This window comes from Salmo salar, chromosome 15 (genome assembly GCF_965601325.2).
Source record: "Salmo salar chromosome 15, fSalSal1, whole genome shotgun sequence".
NCBI lineage: Eukaryota > Metazoa > Chordata > Actinopteri > Salmoniformes > Salmonidae > Salmo > Salmo salar.
Window position 1 is genome coordinate 103,935,968 of NC_138305.1, and position 19,624 is coordinate 103,955,591.

Consider the following 19,624-nt stretch of genomic DNA (forward strand, 5'->3'; position numbering starts at 1 on the left):
TTAATAAATGAACCTATAATTAATATTTGATCTACTTATAAAATCTTTATAAATCCTTCATTAAGTATGCCTTACTATTAACGCCTTACATTATTGCTATAGAAATGTTTGTGGTCATATGCACATCCTTAAAAACGTACGTGCTGGGCTAATAAATTATAGATAAAAACAGGATTGAAATGTGATTAAAGGTGGTAATTCGATACAGACAGTGTGCAGGCCTTTCTTCATTGCATACTATCTATAAACGTATAGTTAACATTATTGCATCATTGGTTACTACATCATTGGTTAATACATCATTGCATACGGTGACAGCATGACAAGGAGGTCTATGAATGAGGAGAGAGGTCAGTCATACCCTGGTCTGTACTCCAGATTACCATGAATGAGGAGAGAGATCAGTCATACCCTGGTCTGTACTCCAGATTACCATGAATGAGGAGAGAGGTCAGTCATACCCTGGTCTGTATCTACTCCAGATTACTATAAATGAGGAGAGAGGTCAGTCATATCCTGGTCTGTACTCCAGATTACCATGAATGAGGAGAGAGGTCAGTCATACCCTGGTCTGTATCTACTCCAGATTACTATAAATGAGGAGAGAGGTCAGTCATACCCTGGTCTGTATCTACTCCAGATGACTATGAATGAGGAGAGAGGTCAGTCATACCCTGGTCTGTATCTACTCCAGATTACTATAAATGAGGAGAGAGGTCAGTCATACCCTGGTCTGTATCTACTCCAGATGACTATTTATGAGGAGAGAGGTCAGTCATACCCTGGTCTGTATTTACTCCAGATGACTATGAATGAGGAGAGAGGTCAGTCATACCCTGGTCTGTATCTACTCCAGATGACTATAAATGAGGAGAGAGGTCCGTCATACCCTGGTCTGTATCTACTCCAGATTACTATGAATGAGGAGAGGTCCGTCATACCCTGGTCTGTATCTACTCCAGGGCCACTAGGCTGTTGTTGCTCTGCAGGGTCAGAGAGTCAGTGGTCTCCTGGCAGACTTGGGTTCTCTCTCCTCAGACCCTGGGCTTCTCCCCACTTTCAGTGACTGGCTGAGCTGCCTAGTCTGAACATTGACCTCAGCTACTTCCTTTTTCCTCGGGGACACTTCCACCTGCAGCTGGACTTCAACCTGGAGGATCGCAGTCAGTGGATCAATGAGAAATACCTTGTATTTATATTGGATTGACATTAGTTAATATCTGTTAATACTACTGACACTAGAGGTCAGTACAACATATCTTGTGACCGGATGTAAGCCCTGTGTTGCTGGAGATACATTATCTAAACCCTTTCTTTTACATTACCTGCCAATCTTTGAGGTTTCTCATTGAAGCATTGCTTTACATAATCAATGCACTTGCACTAGGTTATTGTCTAGACATCCATCAGCAAAAGTTATGTATACAAAATGATGTATTTTTGTATCATTAAGAGCTCTGTGTCACGTTGTCTAATGATTGGAGACAGGCTCAGGAATAGTGAGTTGTAATCCTCTAAATAATACATGGGACGAGACCCGTAAAACAAGTGCACAAATACACACCAGCACAGGACCAACGGACATGGTAACAATAACTGACAAGGACAATGGGGAACAGAGGGCACATATATACATACTAATCAGGGGGAATGGGAACCAGGTGTGCGTAATGAGACAAGGCAGTCCAGGGTTGATGGTAATGATCCAGTTCAGTGACGCCTAGAAGGCCTGTGACGTAGACCTCCGGAGCTGGTGAACGGGATGAGCAACAGTACCGGGGGGGATCGGTGACACTCTGAAAGACCTTTCACAAAGATCCACAAAAAAAAACTGACTTAGAAAGAAGGTGTTTGTTACGTTCCCCAGTTTTTGTTTTGTGGTTTGTGTATTTTCATGTATGTATTTCAGGAAATGGCTTCTTGAAATTCTCTCCTAGCAGCTGATTGGTTGGCCCCCATTGATGATTGGAGAGCTGACCCCGCCCCCTCGTCAGGACAAAGCTGTATCCCATTACCGACTCCTTCTTAAGCTTTATAAGCCAGTGTTCAGTTGCTCAGAAGAGACCAGATGATTGCTGAGAGAGGAGGCTAATGGCTGAGGGTTATAGCATGTTGGTTGTTACTAAGCGATTTGGTATGTACTATGTTAGTTGTTGCTGAGGGAGCTGATTGGTTATGTCTGTTGTGTGTCAATAGGATGCTGTGTTTTGATCAAATCAAATGTATTTGTCACATACACATGGTTAACAGGTGTTAATGCAAGTGTAGCGAAATGCTTGTGCTTTTAGTTCCGACCATGCAGTAACATCTAACAAGTAATCCACCAATTCCACAACTACCTTGTACACACAAGTATAAAGGAATGAATATGTACATGAAAATATATAAATGAGTGATGGCCGAACGGCGTAGGCAAGATGTAATCGATGGTATGGAGTACAGTATATACATATGAGATGAGTATTGTATGAAAACATATAAAGCGGTATTGTTTAAGGTTGCTAGTGATACATTGCATCAGGATGGCATAGAGTACAGTATATACACATATGAGACGAATAATGTAGGTTATGTAAACATAATATAAATGGCAAGTGATAAATTGATTACATCAATTTTCCCATTATTAAAGTGGCTTGAGTTGAGTCAGTATGTTCGCAGCAGCCACTCAATGTTAGTGATGGCTGTTTAACAGTCTGATGGCCTTAAGATGGAAGCTGTTTTTCAGTCACTCGGTTCCAGCTTTGATGTACCTGTACTGACCTCGCCTTCTGGATGTTAGCGGGGTGAACAGGCAGTGGCTCGGGTGGTTGCTGTCCTTGATGATCTTTTTGGCCTTCCTGTGACATCGGGTGGTGTAGGTGTCCTGGAGGGCAGGTAGTTTGCACCCGGTGATGCGTTGTGCAGACCTCACTACCCTCTGGAGAGCCTTCCGGTTATGGGCGGAGCAACTGCCGTACCAGGCGATGATACAGCCCAACAGGATGATCTCGATTGTGCATCTGTAAAAGTTTGAGTGTTTTTGGTGACAAGCCGAATTTCTTCAGCCTCCTGAGGTTGAAGAGGCGCTGCTGCGCCTTCTTCACCACACTGTCTGTGTGGGTGGACCATTTCAGTTTGTCCGTGATGTGTACGCCGAGGAACTTAAAACTCTCCACCCTCTCCACTACTGTCCCGTCAATGTAGATAGGGGGCTGCTCCCTCTGCTGTTTCCTGAAGTCCACGATCATCACTTTTGTTTTGTTGACATTGAGTGCGAGGTTATTTTCCTGACACCACACTCCGAGGGCCCTCACCTCCTCCCTGTAGGCCGTCTCGTCGTTGTTGGTAATCAAGCCTACCACTGTAGTGTCGTCTGCAGACTTGATGATTGCGTTGGATGCGTGCATGGCCACGCAGTCATGGGTGAACAGGGAGTACAGGAGAGGGCTGAGCACGCACCCTTGTGGGGACCCAGTGTTGAGGATCAGCGGGGTGGAGATGTTGTTACCTACCCTCACCACCTGGGGGCGGCCCGTCAGAAAGTCCAGGACCCAGTTGCACAGGGCAGGGTCGAGACCCAGGGTCTCGAGCTTAATGACGAGTTTGGAGGGTACTATGGTGTCAAATGCTGAGCTGTAATCGATGAACAGCATTCTTACATAGGTATTCCTCTTGTCCAGATGGGTTAGGGCAGTGTGCAGTGTGATGGCGATTGTGTCGTCTGTGGACCTATTGGGTTGGTAAGCAAATTGGAGTGGGTCTAGGATATCGGGTAGTGATATGTGATATGGTCCTTGACTAGTCAGTCTCTCAAAGCACTTCATGATGACGGAAGTGAGTGCTACAGGGCGGTAGTCATTTAGCTCAGTTACCTTAGCTTTCTTGGGAACAGGAACAATGGTGGCCCTCTTGAAGCATGTGGGGACAACAGACTGGGATAAGGGTTGATTGAATATGTCTGTAAACACACCAGCCAGCTGGTCTGCGCATGCTCTGAGGATGTGGCCGGGGATGCTGTCTGGACCTGCAGCCTTGCGAGGGTTAACACGTTTAAATGTTTTACTCACGTTGGCTGCAGTGAAGGAGAGCCTGCAGGTTTTGGTAGCGGGCCGTGTTAGTGGCACTGTATTGTCCTCAAAGCGAGTAAAAAAGTTGTTTAGTCTGTCTGGGAGCAAGGCATCGTGATCCGCGACGGGGCTGGTTTTTCTTTTGTAGTCAGTGACTGACTGTAGACCCTGCCTCATACCTCTCGTGTCTGAGCCGTTGAATTGCGACTCCACTTTGTCTCTGTACTGACGCTTTGCTTGTTTGATTGCCTTGCGGAGGGAATAGCACCTGATTATTAAAATCGTTTGTTATTCTGTTTCATTTGTTCCCAGGGGGGAAGGGGAAGGCACCTAGGGAGTGCTTAGGCAAGAGGCCCGCGGGCATACATAACCCATAGTAGTTTACTGTCTATGCACACTAGGAAAGACCTTGGTGGACCACCCCCTGTATTTTGGTTAGTGCACCAGGTGGTGCTAATTAGGTAAGTAGGAGGTAGGGCGGTAAGGTAGGAGAGGGGGCTTTGATATTTAGTTAATCTGCTTTGGTTCCGTTTCAAGTTTCACTTCAACTTATACTTTCAGCTTTCTCTTATTGTAACAGTCACAAACATGTTTCCAACCACATCTGGTAGATATGCTGTATTCTATTCTTTAATTTGTATTTTTTATTTAACCTTTATTTAATTATTCTAGTGTACATTACACAAACAAGTATTTAGACTTTCTAACCATGAGCCAGGCTTTCTAACTTTGTCTCTTTAAGAGGAAGTGTAGCGTATAAACCTGATATTATCCCACTGATCCGCAAGTTAAGAGGAAGTGTAGAGAAAAAACAAAGTTATCTGATAAAGTAACATTCTCCTCCTCCAGCATTAAAAAGGTGAACTGAAAAAGTCACATTCACATTGTTTGAAAAACCTGAGGTGTGCTCAATATAGACACAATGGAAACAACTGAATACTCCCGAAAGTGCAAACCCTGCCTGCCGGTTAAGTTAAATTATGAGCACCTGACGTATTTCAATCATTAGAAATACATATTTGACCCAGGTCTGATTCACATATATACAGTGAGGGGAAAAAAGTATTTGATCCCCTGCTGATTTTGTACGTTTGCCCACTGACAAAGAAATGATCAGTCTATAATTTTAATGGTAGGTTTATTTGAACAGTGAGAGACAGAATAACAACAAAAAAATCCAGAAAAACGCATGTCAAAAATGTTATAAATTGATTTGCATTTTAATGAGGGAAATAAGTATTTGACCCCCTCTCAATCAGAAAGATTTCTGGCTCCCAGGTGTCTTTTATACAGGTAACGAGCTGAGATTAGGAGCACACTCTTAAAGGGAGTGCTCCTAATTTCAGCTTGTTACCTGTATAAAACACACCTGTCCACAGAAGCAATCAATCAATCAGATTCCAACTCTCCACCATGGCCAAGACCAAAGAGCCCTCCAAGGATGTCAGGGACAAGATTGTAGACCTACACAAGGCTGGAATGGGCTACATGACCATCGCCAAGCAGCTTGGTGAGAAGGTGACAACAGTTGGTGCAATTATTCGCAAATGGAAGAAACACAAAAGAACTGTCAATCTCCCTCGGCCTGGGGCTCCATGCAAGATCTCATCTCGTGGAGTTGCAATGATCATGAGAACGGTGAGGAATCAGCCCAGAACTACACGGGAGGATCTTGTCAATGATCTCAAGGCAGCTGGCACCATAGTCACCAAGAAAACAATTGGTAACACACTACGCCGTGAAGGACTGAAATCCTGCAGCGCCCGCAAGGTACCCCTGCTCAAGAAAGCACATATACATGCCTGTCTGTAGTTTGCCAATGAACATCTGAATGATTCAGATGACAACTGGGTGAAAGTGTTGTGGTCAGATGAGACCAAAATGGAGCTCTTCGACATCAACTCAACTCGCCATGTTTGGAGGAGGAGGAATGCTGCCTATGACCCCAAGAACACCATCCCCATCGTCAAATATGGAGGTGGAAAGATTATGCTTTGGGGGTGTTTTTCTGCTAAGGGGACAGGACAACGTCACCGCATTAAAGGGACGATGGATGGGGCCATGTACCATCAAATCTTGGGTGAGAACCTCCTTCCCTCAGCCAGGGCATTGAAAATGGGTATTCCAGCATGACAATGACCCAAAACACACGGCCAAGGCAACAAAGGAGTGGCTCAAGAAGAAGCACATTAAGGTCCTGGAGTGGCCTAGCCAGTCTCCAGACCTTAATCCCATAGAAAATCTGTGGAGGGAGCTGAAGGTTCGAGTTGCCAAACGTCAGCCTCGAAACCTTAATGACTTGGAGAAGATCTGCAAAGAGGAGTGGGGCAAAATCCCTCCTGAGATGTGTGCAAACCTGGTGGCCAACTACAAGAAATGTCTGACCTCTGTGATTGCCAACAAGGGTTTTGCCAACAAGTACTAAGTCATGTTTTGCAGAGGGGTCAAATACTTATTTCCCTCATTAAAATGCAAATCAATTTATAACATTTTTGACGTGTTTTTCTGGAATGTTTTGTTGTTACTCTCTCTCACTGTTCAAATAAACCTACCATTAAAAGTATAGACTGATAATTTCTTTGTCAGTGGGCAAACGTACAAAATCAGCAGGGGATGAAATACTTTTTTCCCTCACTGTAAGTGTTAAACCTGTCGGAGTATTAAGGACATGGTCCGTGGACTCTTGTAACAGGAAAAACCTGGTGTTACATACATGTTTATATGAAACAAATATTCAGAAGGTCTAACATCATGTATATCATTCAACAATTAATATACTGAATATATCTATATTCACTAAGCACAGTCTTCATCACAACACAATGGGCAATCACACCTTTGACACATTGCACAATCCAATGGTTCAATATGATGATAATGTCCATCTCTTTCTTTCCATCCCTTTGAGCACCACTTACAATACCCTGTTGGTACCAATGTGCTCCTACATTAGGTTGAAACCTGTGATTAGGATCCTCATTATCCTTGACAGTCCAGAACTGGATATATGTCAGGAAGTTCATCTATTTCAGTCTCCAACAATTTTTGTTCTTGATAGGTACGACAAGCCCATCCAAATGGGCTGGAGCTACTCCCCATAGGCATTCAGGATTTCCAAATGGACAGTCCAAAGGTCCTCCTTTAGCATTACATGGTTTTCCCTTTTTGTTGGTGTATTGTCCTGGAGCTCCAGGGACAGGGTAAAACTCAACAGCTGTGTTGGTAATGACTGTCTGTACAGTCATCTGTTTTACTGTGGTTTGGTTCAGGAGAGATTTCAGTAAAGGTAAAACTTGACAGAATACCACTCCCATCATCACTAGTGCTACACCTATCATGATTGCCATTTTTGCAAACATTGATCCCCATTTTCCCAGGACTGAGTCCAACCAGTCCCAGGCATGGGAATCATGTCCAGCATTGTCCTTTACTTCCTGTCATAGTCCTTTTAGCTTGGTCATTGTCTTAGTCAATGAACCATCTGGGGCAGTGTTACTGGGGATGAAGGTGTAGCATTCATCTCCAAACATAACACAAACTCCACCTTTTTCTGCTAAGAGCCAATTCAAGGACTGTCTGTTCTGGCATGTCATTCTGCTTGTGGCCTGTACTTGTCCTCCCAAAGCTGTCAATGCAGAGTCTGTACAATTAATGAATCTTTGTTGGTTATAGTAAATGTAATTTATCCATTCTATATTTTTGTTTGGTGCTTTCCAGAGAAATATTGATTCAAATCCTGACTTAACCTAATCTCTTGCTTTGTATTCCTCTGAGATTCCTCTAAGTTGTCCTATTGCATCTAAATAGACCTTGGGGTCAGACTTATATTCTCTCCTTACTCTATGTTTTGTAGTTTGTTGCTTAGTATCACTAGGATTCCATTCAGTGACAGTTATCTGTTGAATCAACCTAACCCTTGCACAAAGGCCTGTCCATCCTTTTGGTAATGTTGCCCTTAATCTTTTCCCTCCACATATCCAGAACAAATCTGCCACTACCAGTCTGTTCTTCATATGGTGCAATTAATGGTAGTGCTAGAGATTGATTTTGACAACTATCGTGAGTAACTACTTTTCCTGCCCAACTTCCGGCTGCTTGATACGTAGGTCTTTTTGGTGTGTCTGCATTCCAATTGGTGTTATTAGTTAAGGCCCATGTGGTCTCACATGTGCCTCTAAACCTCCAAACCTTCACATGTGCCTCCAAACCTCTCATGATGTACATCTGTGCTATTAAAACATTCATATGGTTGTTTATAATCTATTCAATATTTATGTAGGATCTCTGACATCTGTTTTTCCACCCGTACATCCAATTCTTGGCACAATTTTCCCCAGCCTGTTTGGTTATAGTATTACATTTTAGTCATTTAGCAGACGCTCTTATCCAGAGCGACTTACAGTAGTGAATGCATACATTTTATACATTTTTTTCCGTACTGGTCCCCCGTGGGAATCGAATCCACAACCCTGGTGTTGCAAACACCATGCTCTACCAACTGAGCCACACGGCTATCTTTGATAGTGTGGATTACCCAAATATGACAAACATTCAGCTGGACAATAAGGACTATCTGATCTTCTCAAATAGCAAAAGTTTTGATTAAAGTCAGCACAGTCCCTATAATCATAAGGATTAGGTATCAACACATTCTTTCAGCACACAATAAGCAATTTGTCTGTCTTAATTTAGATGCTGTATATTGAGCCCATTCATACTAGTCATTTTCTTCTGCTTCCCTCCATAGTTGTTCTTTTACCAGATCCCTGTTAGGGGGACAATGAGATGACAGAAGTTGATGGCGGGGAAGTCAACCTCCTCTCTACTTGTTGTTTCTCTGTCCCCTTGGTCAGTGCCCCCATCTGGGGTATCTGCCAGAGTAGGTATGCCATCAGGAGCAATGTACATGTCACTCCTCCCCATCCCTTGACTCTCTGGCTCTTCAGGAGAGAGTGTCTGTTGGCTTGTGGAAGTTGTGCCTTGGTCCTCTTCTCCTTCTGTTTCCTCCAGGCTCCTGCCTGGTGTATCAGCATCCTCTGCTTCCTCATGGCTCGATAGTCACTCGCCGATCCCTTCCGGAACTCTGATGCAGTGGTTTAGATGGTACCACGTAGTGTTTCCTTCCGCCTGGATGGCTGTTGGTGTCGCTAGGACCACCTTGTAGGAACCCTCTCACCTTGGCTCGTTTCACTTCCTCCGGAACACTAGGATGTAGACCCGATCTCCTGGTATCACCTGGCGGGGAACCTCGGGTCCTGGTACAGGTTCTCGCCCTTTTTCCTGGAGATAGATAACATTGTGTATGGCAGTTAGTTGTCTCATATATGCTTTTAACTCAATTTCTAATCGTTCTAATGAGGGACCTTTATAGGGCCCTCTTAGAACTGGCACTGGCATGGGTCGACCTGTAAGCATTTCATGCAGGGTTAGATGTGTATTTCTGTTAGTTTGCATGCGGTAACTCATTAGAGCAAGTGTTAGTGCATCCACCAAATTAAGCTTTGCGCTAGCACAGATTTGATTTAGTTTAGCCTTGAGGGTTCCATTGATTCCGGGTATTACTTCTCTGGTTAAAATTTTTATCACTCTTCCTGACCCCTAATCTGCTGATGGTAATGCTTCTACCCATCTGCTAAATCAATCTATTATAACCAACGTGTATCTTTTACCATTTACCTTCTTTATCATATCCACATAGTCTGTTACTAAATGTCGGAATGGTCCTTCTGGGACCGATATGTGACCTATGGGTGTGTTTATCCTTTTCCGTACATTATTTTGCGCACGTACTTCACATCTCATTAGTGCATTATCTACCATTGCCTGTAGATATGGTGACCAGTATCCTTGTTTTTGTAATTTTTTTAAAACTCTATCACTTCCCCCTTGTGCAATGGTCAAAACCATGCACATCAATTAAGCAACATAGTGGTGCTATTATGGTTCCTTCATGGGATATCCATAGTCTCTTGCCATCTTTGGTTGGCCCCCTTTGGTGCCACATGGATTGCTCATAGTGCCCAGCTTGTTCCTGTATTCTAATTGTCATTTGGCTGAGATATCAATCAAATACAATCAAATGTATTTATAAAGCTCTTCTTACATCAACTGATATCTCAAAGTGCTGTACAGAAACCCAGCCTAGAACCCCAAACAGCAAGCAATGCAGATGTAGAAGAATGGTGGCTAGGAAAAACTCCCTAGAAAGGCCAGAACCTAGGAAGAAACCTAGAGAGGAACCAGGCTATGAGGGGTGGCCAGTCCTCTTCTGGCTGTGCCGGGTGGAGATTATAACAGAACATGGCAAAGATGTTCAAATGTTCATTGATGACCAGCAGGGCCAAATAATAATAATCACAGTGGTTGTCGAGGTTGCAACAGGTCAGCACCTCAGGAGTAAATGTCAGTTGGCTTTTCATAGCCGATCATTCAGAGTATCTCTACCTCTCCAGCTGTCTCTAGAGAGTTGAAAACAGCAGGTCTGGGACAGGTAGCACATCCGGTGAACAGGTCAGGGTTCCATAGCCGCAGGCAGAACAGTTGAAACTGGAGCAGCAGCACGGCCAGGTAGACTGGGGACTGCACGGAGTCATTGGGCCAGGTAGTCCTGAGGCATGGTGCAAGAGCTCAGGTCCTCTGAGAGAGAGAATTAGAAAGAGCATACTTAAATTCACACAGAACACCGGATAAGACAGGAGAAATACTCCAGATCTAACAGACTGACCCTAGTCGCCCGACACAAACTAGCATAAATACTGGAGGCTGAGACAGGAGGGGTCAGGAGACACTGTGGCCCCGTCCAACGATACCCACGGACAGGGCCAAACAGGCAGTATATAACTCCACCCATTTTGCCAAAGCACAGCCCCCACACCATTAGAGGGATATCTTCAACCACCAACTTACCATCCTGAATCAAAGCCGAGTATAGCCCACAAAGATCTCCGCCACAGCACAACCCAGGGGGGGACGCCAACCGGGACAGGAAGATCACGTCAGTGACTCAACCCACTCAAGTGACACACCCCTCCTAGGGACGGCATGGAAGAGAACCAATAAGCCAGTGACTCAGCCCCTGTAATAGGGTTAGAGGCAGAGAATCCCAGTGGAGAGAGGGGAACCGGCCAGGCAGAGACAGCAAGGGTGGTTCGTTGCTTCAGTGCCTCACCTTCACAGTCCTGGGCCAGACTACACTCAATCATAGGACCTACTGAAGAGATGAGTCTTCAATAAAGACAAAGGTTGAGACCGAGTCTGCGTCTCTGGGTAGGCAGACCATTCCATAAAAATGGAGCTCTATAGGAGAAAGCCCTGCCTCCAGCTGTGTGCTTATGAATTCTAGGGACATTAAAGAGGCCTGCGTCTTGTGATCGTAGCGTACGTGTAGGTATGTACGGCAGGACCAAATCGGAAAGATGGGTAGGAGCAAGCCAATGTAATGCTTTGTAGGTTAGCAGTAAAACCTTGAAATCAGCCCTTGCCTTAACAGGAAGCCAGTGTAGAGAGGCTAGCACTGGAGTAATATGATCAAATGTTTTAGTTCTAGTTAAGATTCCAACAGCCGTGTTTAGCACTAACTGAAGTTTATTTAGTACTTTTTCCGGGTAGCCGGAAAGTAGAGCATTGCAGTAGTCTAACCTAGAAGTGACAAAAGCATGGATACATTTTTCTGCATCATTTTTGGACAGAAAGTTTCAGATTTTTGCAATGTTACGTAGATGGAAAAAAGCTGTACTTGAAACAGTCTTGATATGTTTGTCAAAAGAGAGATCAGGGTCCAGAGTAACGCCGAGGTCCTTCACAGTTTTATTTGAGAGAACTGTACAACCAATCAATATTAATTGTCAGATTCAACAGAAGATCTTTGTTTCTTGGGACCTAGAACAAGCATCTCTGTTTTGTCTGAGTTAAAAAGTAGAACATTTTCCGCCATCCACTTCCTTATGTCTGAAACACAGGCTTCCAGGGAGGGCAATTTTGGGGCTTCACCATGCTTCATCGAAATGTACAGCTGTCTGTCATCCGCATAGCAGTGAAAGTTAACATTATCTTTCTGAATGACATCACCAAGACGTAAAATATATAGTGAAAACAATAGTGGTCCTAAAACGAAGCCTTGAGGAACACCGAAATTTACAGTTGATTTGTCAGGACAAACCATCCATAGAAACAAACTGATATCTTTCTGACAGATAAGATCTAAACTAGGCCAGAACTTGTCCGTGTAGACCAATTTGGGTTTCCAATCTCTCCAAAAGAATGTGGTGATTGATGGTATCAAAAACAGCACTAAAGTCTAGAAACACGAGGACAGATGCAGAGCCTCGGTCAGACGCCATGAAAAGGTAATTTACCAGCTTCACAAGTGCAGTCTCAGTGCTATGATGGGGTCTAAAACCAGACTGAAGCGTTTCATATACATTGTTTGTCTTCAGGAAGGCAGTGAGTTGCTGCGCAACAGCTTTTTCAAAATGTTTTGAGAGGAATGAGAGATTCGATATAGGCCGATATTTTTTTTTATATTTTCTGGGTCAAGGTTTGGCTTTTTCAAGAGAGGCTTTATTACTGCCACTTTTAGTGAGTTTGGTACACATCCGGTGGATAGAGAGCCGTTTATTATGTTCAACATAGGAGGGCCAAGCACAGGAAGCAGCTCTTTCAGTAGTTTAGTTGGAATTGTTTTTATTTTTTTAATTGTTTTTTATTTCACCTTTATTTAACCAGGTAGGCCAGTTGAGAACAAGTTCTCATTTACAACTGTGACCTGGCCAAGATAAAGCAAAGCAGTGTGACACAAACAACAACAGAGTTACACATGGAATAAACAAACGTACAGTCAATAACACAATAGAAATAGTCTATATACAGTGTGTGCAAATAGCTTGAGGAGGTAAGGCAATAAATAGGCCATAGTAGCAAAGTAATTACAATTGAACAAATTAACACTGGAGTGATAGATGTGCAGATGATGATGTGCAAGTAGAAATACTGGTGAGCAAAAAAGTAAATAAAAACAATATGGGGATGAGGTAGGTAGATTGGATGGGCTATTTACAGATGGGCTGTGTACAGCTGCAGCGATTGGTAAGCTGCTCAGATAGCTGATGCTTAAAGTTAGTAAGAGAGATATAAGTCTCCAACTTCAGCGATTTTTGCAATTCGTTCCAGTCATTGGCAGCAGAGAACTGGAAGGAAAGGCGGCCAAGAAGGTGTTGGCTTTAGGGATGACCAGTAAGATATACCTGCTGGAGCACGTGCTACGGGTGGGTGTTGTTATGGTGACCAGTGAGCTGAGATAAGGCGGAGCTTTACCTAGCATAGACTTATAGATGACCTGGAGACAGTGGGTCTGGCGACGAATATGTAGCGGGGGCCAGCCGACGAGAGCATACAGGTCGCAGTGGTGGGTGGTATATGGGGCTTTGGTGACAAAACGGATGGCACTGTGATAGACTGCATCCAGTTTGCTGAGTAGAGTGCTGGAGGCTATTTTGTAAATGACATCGCCGAAATTGAGGATCATTAGGATAGTCAGTTTTATGAGGGTATGTTTGGCAGCATGAGTGAAGGATGCTTTGTTGCAAAATAGGAAGCCGATTCTAGAATAGGGTCCAGTATGCAGCTTGAAGGTTTAGAGGCCATGATTATTTTCATCAATGTGTCAAGAGATATAGTACTAAAACACTTGAGTGTCTCCCTTGATCCTAGGTCCTGGCAGAGTTGTGCAGACTCAGGACAACTGAGCTTTGGAGGGATACGCAGATTTAAAGAGGAGTCCGTAATTTGCTTTCTAATGATCATGATCTTTTCCTCAAAGAAGTTCATGAATTTATCACTGCTGAAGTGAAAGCAATCCTCTCTTGGGGAATGCTGCTTTTTAGTTAGCTTTGCGACAGTATCAAAATACATTTTGGATTGTTCTTATTTTGCTAAATTAAGTTGGAAAAATAGGATGATCGAGCGGCAGTGATACTGCATGGTACTGTCTTTCCAAGTTAGTCGGAAGACTTCCAGTTTGGTGAAGCGCCATTTCCGTTCCAATTTTCTGGAGACTTGCTTCAGAGCTCGGGTATTTTATGTATACCAGGGAGCTAGTTTCTTATGACAAATGTTTTTTGTTTTTAGAGGTGCGACTGCATCTAGGGTATTGTGCAAGGTTAAATTGAGTTCCTCAGTTAGGTGGTTAACTGATATTTGTACTCTGACGTCCTTGGGTAGGTGGAGGGAGTCTGGAAGGGCATCTAGGAGTCTTTGGGTTGTCCGAGATAGCACGACTTTTGATGATCCTTGGATGGGGTCTGAGCAGATTATTTGTTGCGATTGCAAACGTGATAACCATTGGGGCTTTTAATATTGGAATGGTGCATTTAGATGCCTTTTTGCTGCCTCATCTGCTGCGTTATTTCCTTTAACAATGAAGTAATTTCCTTTTTTATGTGCTTGGCATTTTATTATGGCTAGCCTTTTAGGTTACATCAACACCATCATTCATTTTACAATTTGTTCATGATGCTGTATGGGTGTTCCATCTATTTTCTTAAATCCTCTTTGTTTCCACACAGCTCCAAATAAGTGGCAAGCTCTATGTGCATATGCTGAGTCAGTATATACGTTTACTGTTTTTCTTCATACATAAACGCAAACAGATGGCTGCACTGCTCTGCAAGGGGCACACAAAATAAATGCTCCACATAAATCAATCACTGTAAGGTACTTTGCATCTGAGGGAACATTGGTCAGCAGCGTATGAGGGTTAGGAACTTCCGCAGCCCAGTCCTGTGCTAATGTCATTAATTGCCCTTAAGTCATGTACCAGTCTCCATTTTTTACCATCTGCTTTAAGAACTGGTAGTACAGATGTATTACAGCAGCTTTGTTTTTCTTTCAATACCCCTGCTTTTATCAGTCCCTCAATTGTAATATTTATGCCTTCCTCGGCTTCTGGCTTCATATAACATTGAGCTTTCCAAGGGGGTTTAGCATCCGGTTTTACTTTGATGCTTATAGGATTTGCTGATTTTACTAATCCAACGTCTGTGTCATGTTGCGACCATACCCCTTCTGGTATGATTTTTTTCCATATCCTGTCTTTGTTCGCTAATTGGTTCTATTTCTTCTCCTAATTGTATTTGTTGATTAGCTGTAACCTCTACCTCCCTTGCATCCCCATTCATTACTGTTGTGGTCAGTATTTTGATAAAGGCTTTATCTTTAGTGAAAAATCAATGGATTGTCTGTTTAATTCCATTTACTTTTCTTGGCTTTCTTAATCTTTTGCTGTGAACTCTTAAATTACCAACAATGTAATGTGAGGGATAGAATCAGAGACAATGTACAATTTCTCCACAAAGTCTGATCCATCACATCCATTGCTGCTTCCTGTTTCCCTATAATTACAGTTGAAGTCGAAAGTTTATATACACTTATAAAACTCGTTTTTCAACCACTCCACACATTTCTTGTTAGCAAACTATAGTTTTGTCAAGTCAGTTAGGACATCTACTTTGTGCATGACACAAGTTGACACAAGTTCCAACAATTGTTTACAGACAGATTATTTCCCTTAAGTAAAGTTCACTGTATCACAATTCCAGTGGGTCAGAAGTTTACATACACTAAGTTGACTGTGCCTTTAAACAGCTTGGACAATTCCAGAAAATGATGTCATGTTTTTAGAAGCTTCTGATAGGCTAATTGACATAATTTGAGTCAATTGGAGGCGTACCTGTGGATGTATTTCAAGGCCTACCTTCAAACGCAGTGCCTCTTTCCTTTACATCATGGGAAAATCAAAATAAATCAGCCAAGACCTTAGAAAACAATTGTAGACCTCCACAAGTCTGGTTCAGCATTGGGAGCAATTTCCAAATACCTGAAGGTACCACGTTCATCTGTACAAACAATAGTATGCAAGTAAAAACACCATGGGACCACGCAGCCGTCATACCGCTCAGGAAGGAGACGTGTTCTGTCTCCTAGAGATGAACATGCTTTGGTGCGAAAAGTGCAAATCAATCCCAGAACAACAGCAAAGGACCTTGTGAAGATGCTGGAGGAAACAGGTACAAAAGGATCTATATCCACAATAAAACGAGTCCTATATCAACATAAACTGAAAGGCCGCTCACCAAGGAAGAAGCCACTGCTCCAAAACTGCCATAAAAAAGCCAGACTACGGTTTGCAACTGCGCATGGGGACAAAGATCGTACTTTTTGGAGAAATGTCCTCTGGTCTGATGAACAAAAATGTAACTGTTTGGCCATAATGACCATCATTATGTTTGGAGGAAAAAGGGGGAGGCTTGCAAGCCGAAGTACACCATCCCAACTGTGAAGCACGGGGGTGGCAGCATCGTGTTGTGGGGGTGCTTTGCTGCAGGAGGGACTGGTGCACTTCGCAAAATAGATGGCATCATGAGGCAGGAACATTATGTGGATATATTGAAGCAACATCTCAAGACATCATTCAGGAAGTTAAAGCTTGGTTGCAAATGGGTCTTCCAAATGGACAATGACCACAAGCATACTTCCAAAGTTGTGTCAAAATGGCTTAAGGACAACAAAGTCAAGGTATTGGAGTGGCCATCACAAAGCCCTGACCTCAACTCTATAGAACATTTGTGGGCAGAACTGGAAAAAGTGTGTGCGAGCAAGGAGACCTACAAACCTGACTCAGTTACACCAGCTCTGTCAGGAGGAATGAGCCAAAATTCACCCAACTTATTGTGGGAAGCTTGTTGAAGGCTACCTGAAACATTTGACCCAAGTTAAACAATTTAAAGGCAATGTTACCAAATACTAATTGAGTGTATGTAAACTTCTGACCCACTGGGAATGTGATGAAAGAAATAAAAGCTGAAATAAATCACTCTACTATTATTCTGACATTTCACGTTCTTAAAATGAAGTGGTGATCCTAACTCACCTAAACAGGGAATTTTTTACTAGGATTAAATGTCAGGAATTGTGAAAAACTGAGTTTAAATGTATTTGGCTAAGGTGTATGTAAACTTCCGACTTCAACTGTACATCATGAGAATAATATGATTGGAGCTGTAGCAAGCGTTCTATGGCATCAGTCAGAATAAAGGATCAGTTGGAAGATTGTTATGACTCGCTGCACTTGACTCAACCACTTTCAGGATCTCTCATTGAAGATACATTTATTATGATCCCCATTAGCTACTGTTCCTGTGGAAGCAGGGATTCTGAGCCTCCAAACATCTACAAGATCTAACGATCAAATCATATTTCATTTTGATGATCACATTTGATGATGATCACTGAATGATTCAGAGTTACATACAGACCTGTGTTGCTGGAGATACATGATCTACACCATTGGAGGCTGCTGAGGGGAGGACGGCTCATAATAATGGCTGGAACGGAGCAAATGGAATGGCATCAAACACATGGAAACTACGTGTTTGATACCATTCCACTTATTCCGCTCCAGCCTTTACCATGAACCCATCCTCCCCAATTAAGGTGCCACCAACCTCCTGTGATCTACATCATTCTTTTACATTACTTGCCAATCTGAGGTTTCTCATTGAAGCATTCCTTGACATAATCAATACACTTGCACTATTTTTGTGTTATTAAGAACTTTGCAAGGCTTCTCTCTAAGAACCACAAAAAACCTTACTCAAGCAGAGAGAGGCGTAACCATGTTTCAGACTGGAAATGAAGGAGTTGGAACACTTCTGTTCTAATTGCTCTAATTTTAAGTCACAAACACATGTTTCCAACCACACACAGTAGATATGCTGTATTCTATTCTAGTGTACATTACACAGACAAGCAAGTATTTAGGTTTCCTAACCATGATTCAGGCATTCTAACGTTGTTTGCTTAAGAGGAAGTGTCGCATATAAACAAAGTTATCTCATTAAGTAACAGGGAAGGTGTGTGCCAACCTGCCTCAGGGTGTCATTCTTCTCCTCCAGCATCACCGTGAGTTCCTCATTGGTTTTCCCATCACATAAACAGGTGAACTGAAAGTAAAGGTAGGTCATAGAGAAGCCACATTAAATACTTGAGGTGTCCTTGATTTAGCTTGTGTGGAACCAATAGTCCCACACGTAGCCTAATATGCAAATCTACCCACTCAAAGCATGTTCATACCTTCCTGGACATGGCCTGTAGCTGAACCAACCTGTCTTTCACTACCTTCCTGGACATGGCCTGTAGCTGAACCAACCTGTCCTTCATACCTTCCTGGACATGGCCTGTAGCTGGGCCAACCTGTCCTTCACTACCTTCCTGGACATGGCCTGTAGCTGGTCTAACCTGCCCTTCACTACCTTCCTGGACATGGCCTGTAGCTGGGCCAACCTGTCCTTCACTACCTTCCTGGACATGGCCTGTAGCTGGGCCAACCTGTCCTTCACTACCTTCCTGGACATGGCCTGTAGCTGGTCTAACCTGCCCTTCACTACCTTCCTGGACATGGCCTGTAGCTGGTCCAACTGGTTCTTCAGCTGCTGTCTCAACTCATCCTGCTGGCCTTTAGCAGTGATCAGCTCTCCTTCCTTTATAGTCAGAGTTCTACACAAGGAATTCACTGTACCTGCAGAGTACAAATACAGTATTGATTGGAATAATATCTATCTACCTATCCAATCCTCCCAGATCTCTGCAAGTACATAAATGTATAGGGGTCAATTTGGCATTAGGGTCTCAACTAGAGGTCGACCAATTAATCGGAATGGCCGATTAATTGGGGCCAATTTCAAGTTTTCATAACAATCGGAAATCGGTATTTTTGGACGCCGATTTGGCAGAATTTAGTTTATTTTTTAGACCTTGATTTAACTAGGCAAGTCAGTTAAGAACACATTCTTATTTTCAATGACATCCTAGGAACGGTGGGTTAACTGCCTTGTTCAGGGGCAGAACGACAGATTTTTACCTTGTCAGCTCGGGGATTCAATCTTGCAACCTTACGGTTAACTAGTCCAACGTTCTAACCACCTGCTTTACATTGCACTCCACGCGGAGCCTGCCTGTTACGCGAATACAGTAAGAAGCCAAGGTAAGTTGCTAGCTAGCATTAAACTTATCTTATAAAAAAAACAATCAATCAATCATAATCATTAGTTAACTACACATGGTTGATGATATTACTAGTTTATCTAGCCTGTCCTGCGTTGCATATAATCGCTTAAGTACACGTTGCTCCAACCATAAACATCAATGTCTTTCTTAAAATCAATACACAAGTATATATTTTTAAACCTGCATATTTAGTTAATATTGCCTGCTAACATGAATTTCTTTTAACTATGGAAAGTGTGTCACTTCTCTTGCAAACAGAGTCAGGGTATATGCAGCAGTTTGGGCCGCCTGGCTCGTTGCGAACTGTGAAGACTGTTAGGAAGAAATAAAGACAGCCGACTTCGCCAAACGGGGGATGATTTAACAAAAGCGCATTTGCGAAAAAAGCACAATCGTTGCACGACTGTATCTAAACATAAACATCAATGTCTTTCTTAAAATCAATACTGTCGTGGAAAAACGTCTTAAGAACATAATACTCTTACAAGAACTTGTGAATTCAATATAGACTTTAA

At 42.9% G+C, this 19,624-nt stretch overlaps 1 protein-coding gene across 1 annotated transcript in view; it reads left to right on the top strand.

The window, feature by feature from the left end:
* Positions 1-19,624, top strand: part of LOC106572808 (tumor necrosis factor receptor superfamily member 14) — a 98,692-nt gene that overhangs the window by 14,073 nt on the left and 64,995 nt on the right. The gene's annotated exons all lie outside the window — the stretch shown is intronic.